Source organism: Penaeus vannamei, chromosome 6 (assembly GCF_042767895.1).
Source record: "Penaeus vannamei isolate JL-2024 chromosome 6, ASM4276789v1, whole genome shotgun sequence".
NCBI lineage: Eukaryota > Metazoa > Arthropoda > Malacostraca > Decapoda > Penaeidae > Penaeus > Penaeus vannamei.
The window spans coordinates 46,683,645-46,693,644 of NC_091554.1; the positions used below are offsets into that span (position 1 = coordinate 46,683,645).

The following is a 10,000-nucleotide window of genomic DNA, read 5'->3' on the forward strand; positions in this document are numbered from 1 at the left end:
ACATACAGATACAGATACACACACACTCACACACAAATGACTAATAAAAAATGAATAAAATAAACAAATAATAATGAAAAAATGAATAAGAAAAATCAAAAATGAAATAAATAAATAAATAAATAAAACCCAGCCCAGCCCGAGCAGACAACCCCCCACAGCGAAAAAGGGAGGGGGGGAAGGGGGAGGGGGGAAAGCGGGGATGGGGGGGTGGAGGAAGGCACTATTGGCATGGCGGCGACCTCAAGCTTCCTCCACCGGGTATTTATTTGTTTACGGAAGCTTGCCCGCGGATGCCCACCAGTCTCTCTCTACCCGTGGGAGGGAGTGGGAAAGGGGGGGGAGGGAGGGGGAAGGGGGGAGAGGAGAGGGGAAGGAGGGAGGGAGTGGGAGGGGGAAGGGGGGAGGGAGTGGGAGTGGGAAAGGGGGAAGGAGGGAGTGGGAGTGGGAAGGGGAGAGAGGAGAGGGGAGGGAGTGGGAAGGGGGGGGGGGACGGAAGGAGTGGACGGAAGGAGGGGTGGGGAGGGGAGGAACGACCCCTGGGGGGGGAGGAGGACGGAAAGAATATCTGTGGTGCTGGATGAACGAGCGGAGTGGGGGTGGGGATTGGGAGGAGGGGGATTTCTAGAGATTGTGGGGGGGGGGGGGGAGAGGGGAGTCCTAGAGACGGAGGGGGAGAGTCCTAAGGGTAGGGCTGGATGAAGGAGGAAGGGGCAGGGGTGGGGGTGGGGGAGGGGGGGTAAGCGAATCATTGTAATTCGAACCGGATCTGTGTCGCCTGTAGCTGCCACGGGTCACGTGATTAAGGTGGCGGTGGACCCTCGGGTGCCCCTCTCCCCCTCCCCTTCTACCTTCCTCCCCTACCCTTCCCTCTCCTTCCCCTTCCCTTTCCCCCTAACCTTCCCCCTCTCTCGCCTCCACCTTCACCCTCCCCTACCCTCTCTCCTTTCCCCTCCCCACCCTTCCCCTTCCCCTCTCCTCTCCTCACCCCCCTATCCCCTTCCCCTTCCCCTTTCCTCTCCCCTCTCCTCCCCCCCCCACCCTCCCTATTCCAACGGTCATATAAAAATTCCTTCTCAGAGAGGACCTATCCACCTATGCTCTCACGGTTGAACTCTCTCCCCAGCCAAGGATCGCCCAAGAAATAACAATGTATCTATAGGCCTATCGTTCTCCTCTTCATTATCTTCAGCACATCAGTCTCAGAGAACATCCGTGAACATCAAACATCATTCATGAACATCAATGAAGAACATCCATGAACTTCAAACATTCATGAACATCGATGAAGAACATCCATGAACATCAAACATTCATGAACATCCAAGATCAACCATGTATATCAATGAAAAACATCCATGAACTTCAAACATTCATGAACATCCAAGATCAACCATGTATATCAATGAAAAACATCCATGAACTTCAAACATTCATGAACATCCAAGATCAACCATGTATATCAATGAAAAACATCCATGAACTTCAAACATTCATGAACATCCAAGATCAACCATGTATATCAATGAATAACATCCATGAACATCAAACATTCATGAACATCGATGAATAACATCCATGAACATCAAATATTCATGAACATCCAAGAAGAAAATCCATGAACATCAATGAAGAACATCCATGAACATCAATGAAGAACATCCATGAACATCAATGAAGAACATCCATGAACATCAATGAAGAACATCCATGAACATCAAACATTCATGAACATCAAATATTCATGAACATCCAAGAAGAAAATCCATGAATATCAATGAAGAACATCCATGAACATCAATGAAGAACATCCATGAACATCAAACATCCATGAACATCAATGAAGAACATCCATGAACATCAATGAAGAACATCCATGAACATCAAACATTCATGAACATCAATGAAGAACTTCCATGAAGAACATCCGTGAACATCCATGAACATCAATGAAGAACATCTATGAACACCGAACACCATCCGCATTCCTACTTTTCCCCGCGTCAAGATCATCAATTCTTTAAATTCTTCACCTCCCAACCATCAATTCCTGTTCTTCCTGTTCTTTCGTCGTAACATATAGGCCTATCTGTCTTGGAAAACATCCACGCACCTCGAACATAATTTCGACACTCTCCGTTCTTCTACGTCATCCATTTATTATCTTATCATAATTATTATTATTATCATTATTATCATCATTATTATTGCTATTATTATTATTATTATTATTATTATTATCATCAATATTATCGTCATCATCATTATCATGATCAATACCATCACTATTACTTTAACTATGGTTGTTATTATCAATCCTTCCTTCTCCTCTTCCTCCTTCCTCCTCCTCTTCCTCCTTCCTCCTTTCTTCTCTTCCTCCTTCCTACTCCTCCTCTTCCTCCTTTCTTCTCCTTTTCCTCCTTTCTCCTCCTCTTCCTCTACCTCCTTCCTCCTTCCCCCCTCCTCCTCCTCCTTTCTCCTCTTCCTCCTTCCCCCTTTCTCCTCTTCCTCCTTCCTCCTTCCTTCTCCTCTTCCTCCTCCCTTCTCCTCTTCCTCCTTCCTCCTCCCCCTCCTACTCCCCCGTCCGTCTGCGCCTTTGATCCGCCCCGGCAGCGTCGCCATCAGTCACGGGGCCCTTACGACACGGGCGGGAAGCGGGGTCCACCTGTAAGCCACGCCCCTTACCGCTTCCCCCCCTTCCGCCGTGTCTTTATTTCTTCCCCTTCGCTTCCTCCCTTCTCCGTGTCTTTATTCTTCCCCTTCGCCGTGTCTCTTCTCCGTCCCCTTCGCTTCCTCCCTTAGCCCTGCCTCTTCTTCCCTTTCCCTTCCTCCCTTCGTCCTGCCTTTATCCTCTCCCTTCCCTTCTCACTGCCTTCATTCCTTCTCTTCCCCCTTCCTCCCTTCGACGTACCTCTTCTCCTCCTCCTCCTCCCCTTCCTCCCTTCGCCGTACCTCTTCTCCTCCCCTTCCTCCCTTCGCCGTACCTCTTCTCCTTCTCCTCCCCTTCCTCCCTTATTCTCCCCTCCACTGCAAGTATTCCCGACTTTAATTACGCACTCGCGGCTCCGTCTCCACTGTATGTCACGGACGCCCCTCCCCCTTCCCCTTCCCTGCCCCTTCCCTCACTCCCCTCCTCTACCACTTCCCCTTCCCATCCCCTACCCTCCCCTACCCCTTCCCTACCCCTTCCCTCACTCCCCTAATTTCATCTCCCCTTGACAGTACTCTCGCCTTGCATTGCGTGCCTTCTCCGTCTCTGTTTCTGTTTGTCTGTCTGACTCTGTTTCTGTCTGTTTGTCTGTCTGTCTGGTTCTACCTGTTTGCCTCTCTCTCTCTCTGTCTCTCTCTCTCTCTCTCTCTCTCTCTCTCTCTCTCTCTCTCTCTCTCTCTCTCTCTCTCTCTCTCTCTCTCTCTCCTCTCTCTCTCTCTCTCGCTCTCTCTCTCGCTCTCTCTCTCGCTCTCTCTCTCTCTCTCTCTCTCTTCTTTTGTTCTTTCTCCCTTTTGACCTCGTGTTCATTCCCTCCCTCCCTCCCTCCTTCCCTCCCTGTCACCCACCCTCCTTCCTTCCCTCCCTCCCTGTCACCCACCAACCCACCCTCCTCCCACCCACCACGCCCCCACCGGCCCATCAACTCATCATGCGACTCCCACGCACAATAACAAGTGTCCTTTCTCATGTCTGTCTGCTTTCCGCCTCCGTTATATCCTGGTCGGTGCACATACATACATACATACATACACAGCCTACATAACCTACATACCCACATACATAGAGAGCATATATCATATAAAATATATATATATGGTCTGTGCACATACATACATACACAGCCTACATAACCTACATACCCACATCCATAGAGAGCATATATCATATAAAAAATATATATATATATGGTCTGTACACATACAGATATTTGAACTTACGCATCTACATGCACATATATACGTACATAAAGCATATACAGCATATATGTACAATCATACACTATCGCATACCTCTGTATTAAGCGCAAACATACGCACCCAAAATCTACATCTATCTAAATGACACACACACACACACACACACACACACACACACACGCACACGCACACGCACACGCACACGCACACGCACACACATACATATATATATATATATATATATATATATATATATATATATATATATATATATATATATATATATATATTCATAATCTTCCTCAAGAGCCGAGCGGGTCCTTCGGCCTCGGCTCACATAACCGCCCTCATATCCCCGCCCGGGCGTCACATAACACGCCCCGCATGGCCGGCTGCGACCACGTTTCGGCGCGACGACCCCCCCCCCTCCTCCCTCCACCTCTGTCCCCTCCCCCCCCTCTGATTGAGTGTGCGGCGTCGCGCGTCCTTCTAATTAGAGCTCCGGCCGGCCCCGTCAGCTGATCGGCGGGCCAGTGCGGGCGCGCGTGCGAACGGGGCGGGGGGCGTGGAAGGGGGTTGAGGATGGAGGGGGGGGGGGGGAAATCTCGTGGCCCCTGCCCCCGCGCGACAACAAAGCGCCCCCCCCCCTCCTCCCCCCGAGTAACGTTTCCGCGTGACGTCACCTTCCACGAATAAGCGGGCACCCGACACATCACGCACTTGAGCGGGAGATGTATGACGGGCATGCAGTTGCGGGGAGGGGGGAGGGGGAGAGGGCCGGGGGGGGGGCGTGAGGTGGGGGGAAGGAGGAGAAGGGGGGGGCGTGAGGTGGTGGGGGAAGGGGGAAGAGGGGAGGAGGAGCGGGGGACGTGAGGTGGGTGGGAAGGGGGAAGGAGGAGAGAGGCGTGAGGTGGGTGGGAAAGGGGAAGAAGGGGGGGTAGGGAGAAGTCCTACTCCTACTCCGTGTTATTTATTTACGCTCGCCGCTTAACGACCGCCACCAACACCAACGCGCCGATGAGGTCGCCGCAGCAGCACAGGGCCTCCCGTGTTCCCTGAGTCACCGCCGGGTTTGCCTCGGACGCGGTTAAAGCACCGCCGGGTTTGCCTCGGGGGGAGAGCCGCCCCCGTTGGCACTGGGACGCGCGCGTGCGGGCAGCGAGAGGGGCGTCCGTCCTTTGTCTCCCTCCCTTCTTCTTCTTCTTCCTCTTCCTCCTCCTTATTCTTCCTATTCCTCTTCTTCTTCTTCTTCTTCTTCTCTTCCTCCTCCTCCTGCGCCCCGGCCGCCTTCAGAAACAGCGAGACGCCCCGGCGGCCACTTCCTCCTCTGGTCCTCGCCCCAAACTCCGCTCAACCTCATTACTTACTATCTCCGGGTCACCAGACAGCTGTCACCTTGACCTATGATGTCACGGCGGCCTCAGTAAGCCCCCGCCATGACATCACGCGAGCAAGAGGACCTCGGACCTCGCACACCAAGCAACAGGGGAACCATACTTACAATCCGCCGCGGCTCGAGGACGCGACACGCAATGCTAATGGCAATCGAAGAGTTGGAAAAAAAAAAAAAAACACTGCAACATCATCAGCTTTGAAACCTTTTCCGTGGCCTTGTTCTTTTCAAAATGTTTTTTTTTTCCGTGGCCTTGTTCTTTTCAAAATGTTTTTTTTCCGTGGCCTTGTTCTTTCTAAAATGTTTTTTTCCGTGGCCTTGTTCTTTTCAAAATGTTTTTTTCCGTAGCCTTGTTCTTTTCAAAATGTTTTTTTTCTCGTGGCCTTGTTCTTTCAAAATATTTTTTTCCGTGGCCTTGTTCTTTTAAAATGTTTTTTCCGTGGCCTTGTTCTTTTCAAAATGTTCGAAAATAACATCTCTCTCTCTCTCTCTCTCTCTCAAGTGCCTCCTCTTCCAAGGGGGAGAACCACCACATCCTCACATCACTTCATCGGCGGCCACGTGTGTTCGCAGGAGGTCACGGCGCCACTGCCTCCGACACCGAGGGTCTGTCCGCGAGTCGCCTAGGGGGAAGGGGGGGGGGGGGGGAATCCAGGTGAACTTCATGGGGGGGGGGGGGGGTATGGGGCCCGACGTACCTAACGCTCTCAAGAATCAGGTGCTTCGTGCTACGGGACAGTGCGTGAGAAGGGAAGGCCCATACAACACGTATGTGAGAGGGGAACGCCCATACAACACGTACGTGAGAGGGGAACGCCCATACAACACGTCCGTGAGAAGAGAACGCCCATACAACACGTACGTTTAAGGGGAACGCCCATACAACACGTCCGTGAGAAGAGAACGCCCATACAACACGTACGTTTAAAGGGAACGCCCATACAACACGCACGAAGGAGATGAACGCCCCGACAAACACGAAACAAACGAAGGAAAACACAGAACACGAGGCACAGGGGAGGAAGGGGGGGGGAGCCTGCATAGCAAAGGCGTTACCAGGAAACGAGGGGAGAGAGCGAGACAGATTTCGCGAAGGGGAAAAGAGAGAGAGAGAGAGGGGGGGGGCAGGGAGGGGAGATGGCAGGTGCGTGAACATAAAAAAAGAGAGAGCGATACGGGGGGAGACATCTGGCTGAAATAGGGGACAGGGAGAGAGAGACGAAAAAAAAGAAAGATAAACACTGAAAAAAAACACAACACAAACCCCAAAATTGCGTATCAAAAAACACTAAGAAAAAAAGACAAAAGACACACAAAAAAACAGAGATAAAAAACAAAACAAAACAAGGAAATAAAACACAGACACAGGTACCAGGTAGAAACACTTAAGCTGAAACAACAGAAAGACTCGGGAGGATGCTGTAACATGACCATCGAAGCAAAGACAAAAAAAAGAGAGAGAAAGTAAAAAGAAAAACAAAACAAAACATCGTAGCAAAGACAAAAAAAAAAGAGAGAAAGTAAAAAGAAAAACAAAACAAAACATCGAAGCAAAGATAAAAAAGAAAGAAAATAATAAGAAAAACAAAACAAAAGACGGTGTAGACGCGAGACATTAATAAAAATGGGAGAAATACAAGGAGCTAAAAAGCGGAGTTGCATAAAGAAAGGCACGAGGGGCCGAGTTGATGGAGTTGACAGGGAAAATAAGGAGTTGACAAGCACGGGAGAATAAGAGCAACAATGTGCGAACGAAGAGGAGGAGGGGTAGGAGGAGAAAGAAGAGAAAGGGAGGAGGAGAAAGAAGAGAAGGGCGGGAGGAAGAGGAGGAGGACGAGGAGGAGGAGGAGGAGGAGGAGGAGGAGGAGGAGGAGGAGGAGGAGGCCGACGACGACGACGACTACGAGGAGGAAGAAGAAGGAGAAAGAAGAGGTATAAGGAGGAGGAGGAAGGAAAAGGAGACAGACAGGAAAAGGGAAAAAGTAGAACGAGGAAGGAGAAGAAGAAAGAACGAGAGGGAGAGAAGGACGAAAGACCTGAGAACCTGACGAGAAACGTGAACTCCGTGAACTCAGATGAGAGACGAGGTACGACAACGACAGTCATTCAGACAGACAGACAGACAGAAAGAGGCAAGGAGAATAGACAGACAAACACACAGACAGAGGGACAGACATACAAACACAAACAGAGGCAGGCAGAAATAGACAGACAAACAGACACAGATACAAACACAAACAGACAGACAGAAGCAAGGAGAATAGACACAAACAGACAGAAACAGACACACACACAAACACAACCAGACAGACAGACACAGAACAGACCCAAACAACACGACCCAAACAAGACGAGGAGTTAAGAGCCAGCCACAATTCGAAGAACACCGACCTGATAAACATAGAAAGAACAAGGAAACACACACACAAAGAACAAGGAAACACACACACAAAGAACAAGGAAACACACACGCACACAAGAATAAGACAAAGAGGAAGAACAGGCAGGGGTGACAAAGCGTAGAACAGCGTGGACACACAAAGACCTGAAGAAGAACAAGGAAGCAATGTCATTTAGCAGGAAAGTGGGGGGGGGGGGGGGCTCAATAGGGGGGGGGGGTGGAGGAGAAAGGGGGAGAAAAGGTGGGGGGACAAACAGAGGGGGTAAAAGGTGGGGAGATTGGAAAGTCACAAGGAGGAAAGGGAGAGAGAGAGAGAGATGTCAAGAGTGAGGGAGAGGAGAAAGGGAGATGTCAAGAGTGAGGGAGAGGAGAAAGGGGGATGTCAAGGAGAGAGAGGAGGAGAAAGGGGAAAGAGAGAGAGAGAGAGAAAGGGGATGTCAAGAGTAAGGAAGAGGAGAAAGGGAGATGTCAAGAGAGAGAGAGAAGACAGGAAAGAGAGAAAAGGGTATGTCAAGTGTGAGGAAGAGGAGAAAGGGAGATGTCAAGAGAGAGAAAGGAGAAAGGGGAAAAGGAGAGAGAGAAAAGGGGATATCAAGAAAAGGAGAGAGAAGACAAGGAAGAGAAAGAGAAAGTGAGAAAAGGATATACAAAAAAAAACGAGAGAAGACAAAGAAAAGAAAACAGAAAAGGGATCGAGAGAGAGAGAGAGGAGAGAGAGAGAGAGAACAAGAGCAGGACACCACAAGAGGAAGGGAGAAGACATCTGGAAACTGCACCTCGTAGCCACCCCCCTCCCCCCCTCCCCCTTTCGCCCCAACACACCCACAGACTCCCTGGTGCCGTCGGTCGGTCGGTCGGTCGGTCCGTCACAGAGAGAGGCGCTGGCGGGAGATGATGTTTCACTTGTAAATTCACTGCTGAGAGGCACTGGATGCTGCCAACTTCCTGGGATGTTCTCTGGGCCATCACTTCGCTTTTCTGTTGTTGTTTTTTTCGTTTTTGTTTTTTTTATCGTTTTTCCTTTTTTTCTCTCTCTTTTTTTCTTTCTTGGCCCATTTTGTGTGTAGATTTTCCAAGCAGTCCTTTGCGTGAGCACAAACACATAACACGAGGATATATGGAACAAAAATAATGATAATAAAAAAAAATCGTGAAACAAAACAAGTTTCACGAAAAAAAAACATAAACGGAAAAGATTCCAGCAGTACTACACCAAACAAAACAAAAACAATGTGAAAAAAAAAGTAACAAGAAAACAGAGAAGAAAAACGAAAAGCAAAGAAAAAAATAAAAAAGTTTGCGAAAAAAAAACAGAAGGGTTAAAAAATAATAATAATAATTCTCCACATCGCGCACGTCTTATCAGAGGGAGGGTGGAGGGGTGGGGGTCCTCATCCCCCCCAAAGGCCTCCCTCAAGACTCCCGACGAAGGCGCTGCGGGCGAGTACCACGAGCGGGTGTCAGCGAGGAGCCAGCCAGGCGGTGCTCGCGACGGGTCAACACTGGGGTGCCGCGACTATCTGGCCGCTCGCTCCCAGTGCCACCAGCCAGCCAGCCAGTGCCACACAGCTACCACGACTGCCTCTACTACCACCACCACCACCGCCACCGCCACCACCAGCGCGGGGCCGTGTGTGTATGTGTGCGAGCGTGTGTGTGCGTGTGTGCGTATGTGTGCGAGTGTGTGTGTGTGTGTGCGTGTGTGCGTGTTCGGCCCCCTGAGCTTCCCCGCAACAGGGCCACACTCGCCCGCACGCCCCGCCCGCCGTCGCACTCGCTCGTCGCCGCGCCCCGCCACGGCCCCCTCGCTCGGGCCGGACACCCACCGCCCTGCAGTGCCCGCGACGCCCGCCACTCCGCACGGAATACTCCACTCCACTTCCCTCCGCGTCCACTCCACGTCACAAACTCCACTTCCCTCTATATCCAGTCCATGTCACAGACTCCACTTCCCTCTGCGTCCACTCAACATTACAAACTCCACTTCCCTCTATATCCACTCCACGTCGCAGACTCCACGTCCCTCCGCGTCCACTCCACATCGCAAACTCCACTCCACGTTACGCCCTCTCTATGTGGAGTTCTCAACCACCCTCTGACACACGGCTAAGACCAGATGCTTTTGTTCAGACGCGATTGCATTCCGCTTCAACAACCGCCAAAATACAAAGAGCAATAATTTCAATCACTATGAAAAAGTAAGCTTAGCAGATCTAGGAAAAAAAACAGTAATATTTCGAAAGACGCAAAACATTTTTAAAAATAATATACATATTAACCGGCAATAACTGAGAAAAACT

The 10,000-nt window shown here is 50.2% G+C and overlaps 1 protein-coding gene across 1 annotated transcript in view; it reads right to left on the reverse strand.

Annotated features, from left to right (window-relative positions):
• The window catches only part of LOC113826842 (proline-rich protein 36), a 35,616-nt gene extending 26,037 nt beyond the window's left edge, over positions 1–9,579 (reverse strand). The window contains exon 1 of the mRNA XM_070123146.1: positions 9,149–9,579. The gene's annotated coding sequence lies outside the window, so the exon portion shown is untranslated. The remainder of the gene's footprint in view (positions 1–9,148) is intronic.
• Positions 9,580–10,000: the final 421 nt, after the last annotated feature.